The sequence below is a fragment of the Pygocentrus nattereri genome, chromosome 19 (assembly GCF_015220715.1).
Source record: "Pygocentrus nattereri isolate fPygNat1 chromosome 19, fPygNat1.pri, whole genome shotgun sequence".
Lineage (NCBI taxonomy): Eukaryota > Metazoa > Chordata > Actinopteri > Characiformes > Serrasalmidae > Pygocentrus > Pygocentrus nattereri.
Genome location: NC_051229.1, coordinates 32,171,625 through 32,185,938, shown reverse-complemented (window position 1 = coordinate 32,185,938; position 14,314 = coordinate 32,171,625). Strand labels below are relative to the sequence as shown.

Sequence of the window (14,314 nt, the reverse complement as noted above, 5' to 3'; positions counted from 1 at the left end):
AAGTTTTTCAGTTTATTAATAGGAAGGTGTGATTTAGTCTTATTAAAGCTGGCCTTTAGTAAGGTTTTCCTAATGAGTTTCATTTTTCACTTTCATCATCAATAATAACCCTGACAGTACCTGTTCGTCCACTTCTCTAAATACGTTCTAATGATAAGGTCATGGTGAGATGGCAGATGACCGTGTGCTCTGGAAGCTTATACTAACAATTAAACTTGTTTTCAGCTCCCAATGTGCTCCTGGGAAACCCTAGTTTGACTAATGAAGCATCTCGTTATGTGCTATGCTGTGATATGTGAACAAGTGGCCTCATAAGCTTTTTTAGTTTTTAATATTATTGCCAGGTTCTGAAATGCACATGCTAATTTCGAGGCAATACTTTTATTAAAGTAAACCAAGTCTTTCCTGCATCGCAGTGCGAAAGTAATGAAGGTATATAGAACCAAGATATAAAGGCAGAGTCTGATTCTTCCAATCCATCCAGTGTTACTCGTGAGTCTGTGTGATTTGAGACATTTTGTTTTTCAACTTCTTAAGTCTTCTAGTCAAATCTATTTCCAAATATGTAATGGTGAATATCAGCCCGATGTCCAAAAGCCAGATGCAGAACAAGAAGAAGCGAAGCCATCCAGTGCGATCTGCACATCAAAAAAAGAAATGAAAAGTGATTGCAGTATGTAGTCAGGGTGGCGAACTCCAGTCATAGGCTGGTGTGTAACACTTTACTAGATCACTGTTATATAACATTGACAAAACCATACCATAAACATGTAATGGAAGATGTCATATGCTTTCACAAGTTGTCCTGAAAGTTAATATAACAGTGCCATGTCACTACTACCGGTAATTTTTATTACAGATGGTGTAATGTATGCTGTAATGGCACCTTATGTCATGTGTTCATTTTGGTGTGTACTCTAATTAGCCTTCTTGACACCACACATAATATATGGCGAAGAATTTGTGCTAGAAAGAAAAGAAGCACTAAAGTGGAAAACGTGAAATCCAGTCCATACATGACATTATTTTTCCATAGTGTCGTGCAGAAAAGGCACTCTCTTTTTAATGCAATGACTCCTGAGGGCCTGAAGATCAAAGCCAGACAATATTGGTTTTCGGCCTTGTCTCTTGCATACAGAGTTTTCTCCAGATTCTCTGAATCTTTTAATGATATCATGTACTGTAGGTTATGAATTATCTTTGAAGTTTTTTTTGCGATTTTACATTAAAAAAACGTTATTCTTGAATTGTTACATTATTTGCCCATGCAGTTTTTCACAGAGTAGTGAACCTCTTCCCATCTCTGCTTCTGAAAGACTCAGCCTCTTTGTGTACCAAAAACATTTCACATGACCATTTTCCAACCTCTCTTTGTCCCTTAAATAAGCAGGCTGTTTTTGTTAATGTCTTAAATATTTATGTACACTATATTTCCAAAGGTATTTCGCTCACCCCTCCAAATCATTTTATTCAGGTGTTCCAAGCACTTCCATGGTCACAGATGTATAAAACCAAGCACCTAGGCATGCAGACTGCTTCTTTTGTGAAAGAATAGGTCGCTCTCAGGAGCTCAGTGAATTCCAGCGTGGCACCGTGATCAGACGCCACCTGTGCAATAAGTCCAGTCGTGAAATTTCCTCACTACTAAATATTCCACAGTCAACTGTCAGTGGTATTATAACAAAAAGTGGAATTGATTCGGAACGACAGCAACTCAGCCACAAAGTGGTCGGCCACGTAAAATGACAGAGCGGGGTCAGCGGATGCTGAGGCGCATAGTGCGCAGAGGTCGCCAACTTTCTGCAGAGTCAATCGCTGTAGACCTCCAAACTTCATGTGGCCTTTAGATCAGTTCAAGAACAGCGTAGAGAGCTTCATGGAATGAGTTTCATCACCAACCGCAATGCAAAGCGTTGAATGCAGTGGTGTAAAGTGCCGCTACTGGACTCTAGAGCAGTGGAGACGTGTTTTGTGGAGTGACAAATCATGTTTCTCCATCTGGAAGAACGGTCAAACATTCCCATAAACACATTCCTAAACCTTGTGGAAAGCCTTCCCAGAAGAGTTGAAGCTGTTCCAGCTGCAAAGGGTGGGCCGACATCGTATTAAACTTATTAATACTTATAAATTAATAATGAGATGTCAATCAAGTTCTTATGCTTGTGAAGGCAGACAAGCGAATACCTTTGGCAAATAGTGTATGTAAATAAGCTCTCTTCTGATTGGCTAGCCTGTATTGTGCCTCTTTCAAAAAGATGTCAAGGCATCAGAAAATCAGTCAACAAAATTATTTTAACTGTGGTGGTGTACTACATCAAACTCTTTTATTTAAAAAGACCAACTATATGGATCAATTTTACATAAAATGATCACAATGTAAAAGGAAGCTTCAATATGTAAGTCAACGTCCTCAGGTCTATAGCGGCTTTTGAATAGCAATGCTCAGATGTGAGAAGCAGAGCAAGACTATTTTAATGCCCTTATTTTAATGTTGCGACTCTATAGCAGAATAAGATTTTTAGGTAAAAATAGTCATCCTTTGCAGTGAAATAAAGCTCTGCTGATCTTTCCAACACAGTTTTAACAGTAAATAGACTTAAACACTCAAGTTTAGCTTATAATTGCAAATTCACAATTTAACCCTGAAGGATGGCATGCAGGCTCCTGGTCACCATAGCAACACAGACAACAGTCTCACCTAGCTAGTAGCTAACAAAAAGACAAAAAGAAAGATGAACATCGATAATTTGTAGACGAATGAACGTATTTGCATTTATAATCACTCCAGCTGGTTTCCTTATATGTTTAATCTGCAACAAGAAACTGTCAAACATTAGAAAATTGTGGATCTGAACTCAGCTTCTCATTTGCCAGCTTCTTATTCAAATTTTCCTGTTCCACCCTAAATGGTGCGACAGATATACATGACTGCTGCACCGTTTAAGGTGGAATGGAAAAATGAAGAAGCTTCTGACCAAGAAGCTGAACTCAGCTTTGTAAAAGTTGAACGTCGAGAGACATTTTACGAGAAAAACGCCTTTGAGAAAGTTTTCTTCTGGAGATCTGGAGAGCTGTTATAGCTAAGCTAAACCTTAAAGCAGGTTTTTTCCACCCTACATGGTGGAACATAGCACATTAGCTAGCACATATTGAGACATATTTTAAGTAGGACATTAGCTAGCACATGTTAAGACATTTTAACTAGGATATTAGCTAGCACACATCAAGACATATTTTAATTAGGACATTAGCTAGCACCTGTTAAGACATTTTAACTAGGATATTAGCTAGCACATATTGAGACATATTCTAACTAGGACATTAGCTAGCACACATCAAGACATATTTTAAGAAGGACATTAGCTAGCACATATTAAGACATACTTTAACTAGGACACTAGCTAGCACATGTTAAGACATTTTAACTAGGACATTAGCTAGCATAGCTAGCACATGTTGACATATTTTAACTAGGACATTAGCTAGCACATATTAACACATACTTTAACTAGGACATTAGCTAGCACATATTAAGACATACTTTAACTAGGACTTTAGCTAGCACATGATAAGATGTGTTTTAACTAGGACATTAGCTAGCACATGATAAGACGTCAAGATGGGAAAACCAACAAAATGGACATTAAATGTTGTGGCTCCCAAGGTGATTTAGTTGAAAGGGCAAAATGGCTCTTTTTAACATTTGGGTTGCCAAATGTTGTAGACAGGGATAGGAGCTACTGCTGGGCCTTGCGTTTTGCCTTTATTGTAATCACAAAAGAAACAGACAGAATTCATCACTTACCATAAGCAGCTGCATGTTCTTCTCCCATTTCATCACACTTCTAGTGAAACAAGAAAAATATAAAGCCTTAGTTTTTCTCATTACTGTATGCATTTTAATTAAAAAATCTTTTAGTGAGAAAGGGCTCTCCATTAAACTATTCTGTGGGACATAAACAGAGAAGCAGCTGTAGTTTTAAAAAGGTGAAATCATATCTGCTGAAAACAGAAAAACATGTGTTAGAATAAGTGCCTGGTGTTGCACAACCTTAAGATTTCACTGATGGTGACCTCCTTCTTTTGGCTAAGCACTTAATTGCTACCACCTGAATATAATGATCAGAAATAAAGCTGCATCTTGTTGTGTTGAAAATGCGGATAAATGATTATAACTCAAATTGTCTGATATGATATATTTTAGCTAAATAAATCAATTCTCTTTTCTGTAATATGAAATTTATGTCTTTACACGTATTACAATTCCAGTGAAACCAGCAATTAAGTACAAGATAAGCATTTTTCAGTGTCAGAAAATGGCCCAGAGGTCTCAACAACTAAATATATCATTTTTTTTTCAGTATTCAGTACGTCCCCCGTTACCTTCATTACAGCTTCCATTCTTTTCAGGAGGTTTTTCAAAGAAATCTGCAGCCACACATCCAAAGTTCAGTCTTAGAAGTTGGTTACATTTTCTGCTTTACACTATCTGAGTAATCCAAATTAGAAATATAGACTCATCTGTCTATAAAATCTTATTCTCAAATGTCCAGTTTTGGTGTTGAAGTGCAAATCTTTCCTTTTCTCAGTGAGGCCTTCTTGACAGCTACACTATCTTTCAGACCCATAGCACAGAGTCATCTTCTCACAGTGGAAGGATGGACAGAAACACCTGTGGGTTTTTCTAGATCTCAAACAGCTTGATTTTCTCCTCTCTCTCACAGATGAAAACTTTAAGCGTTGTTTCAGATGGTTGTTAAGAGTCTCATTTGAGTTTTAGAAACTCTTGTTTACACAGAGGCCTCAACAAATAGCAATCAGAATCCAGTGAGGCACTCAGAGGATGTGTGACAAACACTTTTTAGTTCAGTTTAATTCCAAATACATTCAGTGATGTTGAGGATTGTCCATTGTTCTGAAAACGCAATCACTTTTCTTTTTGCAAATTAGCAAATTTTCTTCTTGGCAGTTTCACATCCTTTCAGACTCTTACGTGAGTACATTATCTTATATCTAATCTCTTGAAAAACCTCTTGAAAACTAGCAACTTGCTCTTAATGACTGTCCTGACTGGAAATTACATACATGAAGGGTAGTCTCTACATTTTTCTCTGTACCTCAGTTAGAAGAAAGCCAACAACTGGTAAAATGTATAACAGAATCCATTGAGCAATTGCTTTGTATTGGTAAATACTTTGAAGTAATTATATGTGGTAATCTACTGTTGTGCTACAGATGCAGCAAAGAGAGATTAGGTTAAAAACGATACAATATTCCTTCAAGGGTGCAAGGCCTAGGTTGCTAGGCCAAGTTCTTTGGCCATGTTTGAAGCTGAGACAGTCAGAAAGTCAGTAAAAGTTGAACCTGCTTTTTTTGAGAGACTGCTTGATTTCCTGTTTGGTCTCATATGATATTTTTAACAGCGTCTTCCGAAAAGCAGTAGATAGGTGGTACAGCACCCTCTACAAATATTGGCACCCCTGGTAATTATGAGATAAATTAACTAAAGGTTAAATATTCTGAAGTTTATTCCCACTTATATTTTATGATTTGAAAGTTCACCTGACTGATTAGGAGCATGTAGGAGCACTGGGGTGTATATATGCAACTAAATACAGGCCAAATTCCATCAGTCATCCATCACTATGACAAAGGCCAGAGAAAACAGCAATGATGTGTAGCAAAGGGTTGTTAAGCAGGACAAACTCAGAAATGGCTGCAAGAAAATAGATAAACAATTGAAATGCCCTGAAAATGTCCACAATCTAGTAAGATTCTAATCTAGAATCTTAAAACTTATTCTGCTGAGAATAGGACATATGGTATGTTTATACTGACCCCGCACCCAGTAAAGAAGAAGGTTCAAGTGGACATAGAATCTCCAAGGAAATTAGGTCTTGGGGTCAGAACGTCTCCCAAACTACAATCAAACATCACCTACAGTTTTAAACAATTGACCTCAGCAGTGAGTTTATCACAATATATATTAGAATAAAGTCATATTCATAATTCAAATAAACATAAAAACAATAAGAAGTAACAAGAATTTCTTGGTTCCATATTTTTCCTTGACACCTTCACAGCTGCTACAGAGACTCATTAATATCATCAATTACATCATGAGCTCAATTTACTGAGCACTGATTGGTCAAACCAGGAGCTGCTTTTTAACTACATATAATACTGGGCTTCCTTGAGGAGAGGCTTGGAAATGGTTAAACAAACACACCAACATCCAGAAAAAAAATTAATTAATATTCTATAAATTTTGTTTATTCAAATATTAACACTTTTCTCAACAAATAAACATATACTACACAAATAAATACATTTTGAAAATGTCTCTTGGGTGCCTAAGACTTTCACACAGTACTGTATATAACCACAAGTGATTTGTGAGTGTTGGCAGGAGGAAGCCTCTGTTGTCAACTACCAGCAAACTCAAGCTCCTACAGTTCACTAAACATTGCTGAAACATCCAGTGGGACTGTGTCCTCTGGTCAGATGAGATCAAAATCTAGCTTTTTAGCAAGAAACAATAACAGCGAGTGTAGACACAAAGATAGCCATGCAGAAGTATAGTGGTGGATCTGTGATATTGTGAGGGTGTTTTTCTTCCAAAGGCCCTGGGCAGATTCATTATTAAGATACATAGTATCACAGACTTCATCAAGTACCAGCAAAGATAAAATGAAAACCTGACTGACTCAGCCCGAAAGCTTAAACTAGGTCATCCTTTGTATCTTCCAGCAGGACGGTGAACTCAAAATCAACACAAAAATGGTTTGTTGACCACAGAATCAAGCTTTTGCCGTGGCCACCCCAGTCCTCTGACCTAAATCCCATAGAAAACATGGGGAATGACCTGAAGAGTCCACAGTGTGAACCACAGTATCTGAAAGATCTGGAGAGGTTCTGTATGGAGGAATGATATCAGATAATTTGCAAAAAGCTTTATAGTGGAAAACTCAGAGCCTTTATCGCTGCAAAGGAAGTCTGCACAAAGTATTAAAATGAAGGTGCCAATATTTGTGGCTAACAGATTTGATAAAACCATGATAAGAAAACAAAAAAGATTTCTTTTTTCCAGTCATTGTACAGTACTTCAAACAAATGTAGATTTTGTTCATATTTAAATGAAAGATCCAAAGGGTGAGCATGAGAATGTTTTTACAGCCATTATCGGGGTGCCAATATTTATGGAGGGCACTGCAAGTGATTGTAAAATAGGTGCACTTACTGTTGCTAGTGGTATCCCTCTCACTGCTGTAAGGTTTGTGTTGGCCAGTTGCTTTCAGCAGATGCTTTTAGACTCATTCTCACCCAGAGAGTTCACACTTAGCTAAGTGTGAATCTGCACGACAGGCAGGTCTTAAAATACTTTAGAGAGCTCGAAAAAACTTCCTGAAATGCCATGATAAGACATTCTGCCATAATGGCAACCAGTATGTTACAAACATTAAAAGTGACGTAGATACAGTATATCTACACGGAACATATGTGAGTTTGGTCTGGGCAAAAAAGATATGGCCAGACATGGTTTTACATGCTCATTTCTGACCCTTATTCTGACCTTTGGTCCTAGAATAAAACCTGTTTTCACGTTTTTGGTGGGCTCATGAATAATTTGATGAGCTCTGCTCTGATTGTAAATAAGCTAGGTCCTCATATTCAGGGGCGCTTTAGCATGCTCGAGGGCCCTGGCGCTACACGTGGTCATGGGCCCTAAGGGTCTAGTTATGCACACTGCATAACTTGCATCTTCCAGTATTGCCACTCAGAATCTTTCCATTACTACACAAACAAAGCTCAGGTTAGCATCTTATCTGCCAGGTTCTTTATCAAATTTTCCATTCCACCTTATATGGCGCAGCAGTCACAGGCGCCAGAATGCAATTGCTGCACCATTTAAGGTGGAATGGAAAATTCGAATAAGAAGCCCATAGAGCCCTGTTGGTGACATTCTGTATAAAAAAAATATTTAGTGGCCAAAACTTAGTAACGCATGGGAATGGGATAATTAAGCCTTAACCACAGCTTAATAAGGCATGATCTCATTCCCATGCCAAGTCATTGCTGTGACTGTTTTATCTCGTTAATCATTATTAAGTTGTGGCCACACATTGGGATCACATTCCCATGCATACAGCATGGCCATGCATTATTTTTGTTTATACAGAATGTCACCAGCAGGGCTCTGTAAAGATGCCAGTTTTAGCCTCAACAGACTTAAATCCAGAATAAAAGAGGACATGATTGAGATAAAACCTTAATCTACACCGTAACCAAACCATACGGCCAAGTGGGCATTTAAAATGTTTGCTATTGTGTTACATTTGATGGATATTTGCTTTGACATTTCCACAAAAGGCTATTTCCCATTTTAGTCAGTATGAAAACTGATGACTACAGTAAAAAAGAAAAAAACATTTTTAAAGACATTTCCAATAGGACTTTTAACCATCCACAGTAACATCTTTGGTCCCACTTTATATTACGTGTCGCTAATAACTGTGTAGTTACACATCAATAACATATGTAATAACACTGTAACTACCAATGGTTTAAGCAGTGTTACAGATGGATTACAGAAGTACAGCCTGTGGAATTATACATGTTTCAGTTTGCCTCATGTAATTATATTCTTTGTGATACACTACAGATCAGAAGTCTTTTTTACATAATATTATTTTATAATATATATAAAATAATATAAATGTATAATATTAAACATTTGTTTTACATATTTACTATGGAATAACTGTGTTGTAACAAGGTAACCTAATCACATCACATTAATTACCATTCTAGAATTACAACTCTGTAATTGCATTGTACCTATATAACAACTGAAGTTGATACACATGTGTAATTACATAAGGTGTACTTCTATAATCCATCTACAACACTCAGAGAAACTTAATATAAAGTGGGACCACATCTTTCAACCAAATGTTAAAAGCTGTATGAGCAGCATGTTAGTGTGATTGGCCATAATACGATGACAGCAATCACAGAAAGCAAATCTCATTATTCTAAAACGTCGGCTTAATACTTATTCTTAGTCTATTTGATTGGGTAGGCCTGTTATCAATCTATCAATCTGGGTTAAGGTAACAAATAAAAAAAAATGTAAGATCATGCATTGAATCACCCATGGTCATACTATTTAGTTAGCTATGGTAATTGTTTGGAGTTTGCTTATAGCTACCTATACTAGCACCTTGCTTTCGATGTGGACAGCAGCACAAAGTAATTTAAAGTTGTTAGCTCACTATGAACCTTTCAGTTTAAGATTATCTGAATTCAATCATCAAAAGTAAAAAAAAAATCACATAGCATGGATAATTACAGGGTGCAGTTGGGTTTGTGATGCTAAAAAAATTGGAACCGTGTCAAACACTAAGCGAAGCCCACTCAGTATTATCCAGAAACTGTCTGGAATGAAATGTGTGGAGCAAACTATCAACTTTGAATTAAAGTTGTCCAGGATCCTGTTGAAGATGGGAGCTGAAGTTGGTTTCCTATTCACCAGCTTGCTTTGCAAACTTTCTGTTCCACCTTAAATAGCGCTGCATTTAAATTCTAGTGCTGTACACTCTGGCACCTGTACAAGCTGTAGCGTTGATGGTGGAACGGCACATAGGAAGCCAACTACACCCTCATTTAAAGAAGAACTTCAACTGCTGACAGGTCACTTCCTTGAGAAAAAGTGCTGACATCCCTTTACACCACGGAACAATGCATTTCTGCACATTTTCTGCTATTTTCATTGCTGTTGCTCTGTTGTTGTTTCACTAGGCTAGAAAGTTGGTTGATGTATGTAAATTTTGTGTGCGTAAATATTAATGAGTCAAGACAATTACTAACAGTTTAGATCTTTGGAATTGGCCTGTTTTACGACTCTTTTGCAAATGCAGAATTTGAAGGAGGAGACAAAAGTGTTTTAAGTTTACAGTGCTTCAGTTCCATGTACAGAACTCTCCTTGTACAATTATTGTAATGTAAATACAGTTTTCCAGTTTTCATTTGTGAGAAAATGGTCTTGTTATGGCCAGAAGTATATTAGCAGTGCAAGAAAGCCGCACACCAACAGCCGTTTCGTAAACGCTGTGATAAGCTCCCTCTTAGCGCTTCAGTCAAAAAGCTAATGCAATCTGTCCTAGATAAACAAAGGAAGGCAAGCTAAGCTTCAGGGTGAAAACAATTGATTCAGCTTGATTTCTGTTTCCTGCTCTTGGTCTTGATACGCTTCATCTGTGGCTTCCTTCCTTCACCAGCAGAAGTCTGCCATTAGAGAATTTCGGGTTTTGTAATCCACTCCTGCAGTTCTGCTACGTTTTTTTCCTGACAAATAGATGAAAAAAAAACAACGCTGTTGTAGTTTTGATGTTTTGATTGTTTTCACTGTACTCATGACATACAGGAGGACAGCATATGAATCCAACTCAGCAAACAAGCAGGCTACAAACATTTAGTAGTAGCACATCTAGGAGAACAGACATACATTAGTTCCACAGTTCATAAATAAAATGAAAATAATAAAATAAAGAAATAAATAAAGAAACCTGTCCACACTGAAGTATTACAAAGCTATAGGTCAATACTTTACACTCTAGCTGACCTTTGTAACTTAGCTGGTAGGCTATTGTTAGCTGTATATGATATTCGTGACCTAATATTCAGCTATGAATATCAACCAATTTCATATACAGGCCTACAGCCGCCACTGACTCTTCAGTAAGACAAGGGAAACACACATTAATAGGGAATTCCACTGATTTTTTAAAAATTGTGCATAAATAAATGGTTAAGATTTAAATAAAGCCATTGAGTCAGACCTGTTCACAATGGTGGTGATAGGAACCAGACGTCTGAAATGCCTCTAGCTGTCTCACAGAAAGTTACTATGTTATATAGTTACAAGTATGCTCCATTACCCAGGAGTCAAGCGGGGATCACGTGACCAGTGACGATCGGCCTCGCACCTATCAGCATTCACAGTCACCAGATTATTGAAGGGTTTCACCTGTGTGTTTTGATCATATGACTAGTCTAGTTCAGTATATAAGCCCGGGCTTTAGAGAGGTTACTTTGTGAAGTATTGCGTCCTCTGTGAAATCAGAATAACTGAGTGTTGCCATACTCTGTTTTCTTGACCCTGATCTTGTTTTTTTTCGACTCTGCTTTTCGCCTTACCCCTTTGTAACTTTACTGGATATAGGATTTGTGTTTTTGAACCTTTCTGCCTGTTTTTTCCACCTTGTCTTTTGGATTGCCCTTTGGATTTAGTTTCCCTTATGAAATGATCACATTTGTGATTGTTTATCATTTTCTGGTTTTGACCCACGCCTGTACTTCGACTACGACTCTGCCTTGTGTTAATAAAGCCACGCACACGTCTGAACCTTGCTGACTGCTTACAAGTAAACAGATTTCTCAGTGCATGTAAGCACTTACTCTGATTTCTTTCAGGTTTCTCAGTCTGTGTGTGCGTGAGAACAGACGCTGGTACCAGCAGCGTCACCGCAAGATGGGAAACAAAACACTTTGAGTGGCACAAAATAAAGGATTTGAATATTCATCTTCTAGATGATGTGTAGTCATATTTTCAAGTAACTGTTTAAAAAAAAGCCATGGCCAAAGTTTGAGTTTTTACGTTGCTTTTACGTCATGTCTTCTTCTGTGAGTTCATTGGCTGGTTGCAGAGCAGAAATCTGATTACTGCCCGACTCATGCAGACCCGGAGTTTCCCCATTGTCTGATTACTCCAGTGCATGTCAACACATTGATCAAATTACTGACAAAATGAGGTTTTAAGCGCTTACTCGTGGCGTACTGATGGAAAAGCCCAGCATTTTCTGGGCAGACCACTGGTGATTAAGCAGAGTGTTAGACAAAATGACACTTTCATCACTCATTTTGCAGTCACAGCCCAATTTACTTATTTGTCCTTCATTTCTGTCTCATGTCTGTCTTTCGCTTTCAGTTGTAAATTAGTTTGTGGTTAAACTTTGTATGCAGGACAATAATATGGGTGGTCCGAAATAGGGCCCACACAGTCAGTGGGTTTCCAACCTATGGCTATCTCTTAGAATTAAACAGGCTGGTTTTGTTAATGTGCATTTAAGACTGATATATCGCTGCTGTTGGAACAAAACCTTGCATCTCCATTTTCAGTTTTTGACATAATTTGAAAGTGCCTGTTGCCTTTTACATTGTAAATTTCATGATGAATGGATCAGAAGAAGTGACTCAAAATGACTTGGAAAAACTGGTTCCATTGACGTACATTAAAAGTACATTTTAAGTTATCATTTTGGAGATACAAGGTTTTGTTCAGACAGCAGCAATATGTAAATTACCTGTGTAAATGCACATGTTTTTGTGACGTTACAAAAACACTGAATTCGGAAAACATAGAGTATGTACTGGGCCGTGAACTTTATGGTTTGGAACTTAAAGTGAGAAATGATAGGAACCTTTAAAGGTCAATGTGTTATATACATACAAAAGACTGGTGACATGAGTTGCCTCTAACTGAATGGCATGTATGGACAAGGCAGTCTTGTCATGATGTTGATCTAAGAGGTTTTAAGTGAGTGAATGCTTCAGAAGAGCTGCTGTTTGTTGAATTAAGCACCTGGGAAAATGTCCTGCTGCAGTGCATCCTTCAGCATTGCTCTTCACTAAATCACCTCTAGCTGCCAGACAGGCAGGTAATACAGATGGCTGCACTGAATGGCTCCCGGCTACAAAGCCATACATATCCTTAAACTGACAGTCTGTCAGAAAATCACATTTTAGACCATTTTCTTCTTACTTATCCAAAAATGTATCTCTGCCTACATCACTGCTGTGCATAAGTGATATCATACACTGTCATAAATCAAATAAACAAGTCTGCTTTTTGCTAAACTGTTTAAAACAAATGCATACAGCCTAAAGTACCCTGCCTCAGATGCAGTGTCTTTAATCCCGATGCTTTATAAGTATCTACAGTGGGGGAAAAAAGTATTTAGTCAGCCACTGATTGTGCAAGTTCTCCTACTTAGAAAGATGAGAGAGGTCTGTAATTTTCATCATAGGTACACTTCAACTATGAGAGACAATATGAGAAAAAAAATGACAGAGGTCAAACGTTTCCTGCAAGTCTTCACCAGGTTTGCACACACTGTAGCTGGTATTTTGGCCCATTCCTCCTACAGATCTCCTCTAGAGCAATGATGTTTTGGGGCTGTCGCTGGGCAACATGGACTTTCAACTCCCTCCACAAATTTTCTATGGGGTTGAGGTCTGGAGACTGGCTAGGCTACTCCAGGACCTTGGAATGTTTTTTACGGAGCCACTCCTTCGTTGCCTGAGTGGTGTGTTTGGGATCATTGTCAAGCTGGAAGACCCAGCCACGTTCCATCTTCAATGCTCTCACTGATGGAAGGAGGTTTTGACTTAAAATCTCACAATACATGGCCCCGTTCATTCTTCCCTTAACATGGATCAGTCGTCCTGTCCCCTTTGCAGAAAAACAGCTCCAAAGCATGATGTTTCCACCCCCATGCTTCACAGTAGGTATGGATGCAACTCAGCATTCTTCTTCCTCCAAACAGGACGAGTTGAGTTTTTACCAAAAAGTTCTATTTTGGTTTCATCTGACCACCTGATATTCTCCCAATCCTCTTCTGGATCATCCATATGCTCTCTGGCAAACTTCAGATGGGCCTGGACATGTACTGGCTTAAGCAGGGGGACACGCCTGGCACTGCAGGATTTGAGTCCCTCTCGGCGTCGTGTGTTACTGAGGATAGCCTTTGTTACTTTTTTCCCAGCTCTCTGCAGGTCATTCATTAGGTCCCTCTGTGTAGTTCTGGGATTTTTGTTCACCGTTCTCATGACCATTTTGACCCCATGGGATGAGATCTTGCGTGGGGCCCCAGATTGAGGGAGATTATCAATGGACTTGTAGGTCTTCCATTTTCTTACAATTGCTCCCACAGTTGATTTATTCACACCAACCTGCTTGCCTATTGTAGAGTCACTCTTCCCAGCCTGGTGCAGGTCTACAATTTTCTTCCTGGTGTCCTTCGACAGCTCTTTGGTCTTGACCATGGTTAAGTTTGGAGTCTGACGGTTTGAGGCTGTGGACAGGTGTCTTTTATACAGATAACGAGGTCAAACAGGTGCCATTAATACAGGTAATGAGTGGAGGACAGAAGAGCTTCTTAAAGAAGAAGTTACAGATCTGTGAGAGCCAGAAATCTTGTTTGTTTGTGGGTGACCAAATAATTATTTTCCACCATAATTTACAAATAAATTC

The 14,314-nt window shown here is 38.3% G+C and overlaps 1 long non-coding RNA gene across 1 annotated transcript; it reads right to left on the bottom strand.

Annotated features, from left to right (window-relative positions):
• Positions 1–440: 440 nt before the first annotated feature.
• Positions 441–7,266, bottom strand: LOC119266098. Its single transcript, XR_005131856.1, has 3 exons — positions 7,241–7,266; positions 3,806–3,845; positions 441–638 (listed from the first exon to the last, which is right to left on the bottom strand). It is a non-coding gene; the product is annotated as an uncharacterized LOC119266098 (long non-coding RNA).
• Between the last annotated feature and the right edge of the window lie 7,048 nt (positions 7,267–14,314).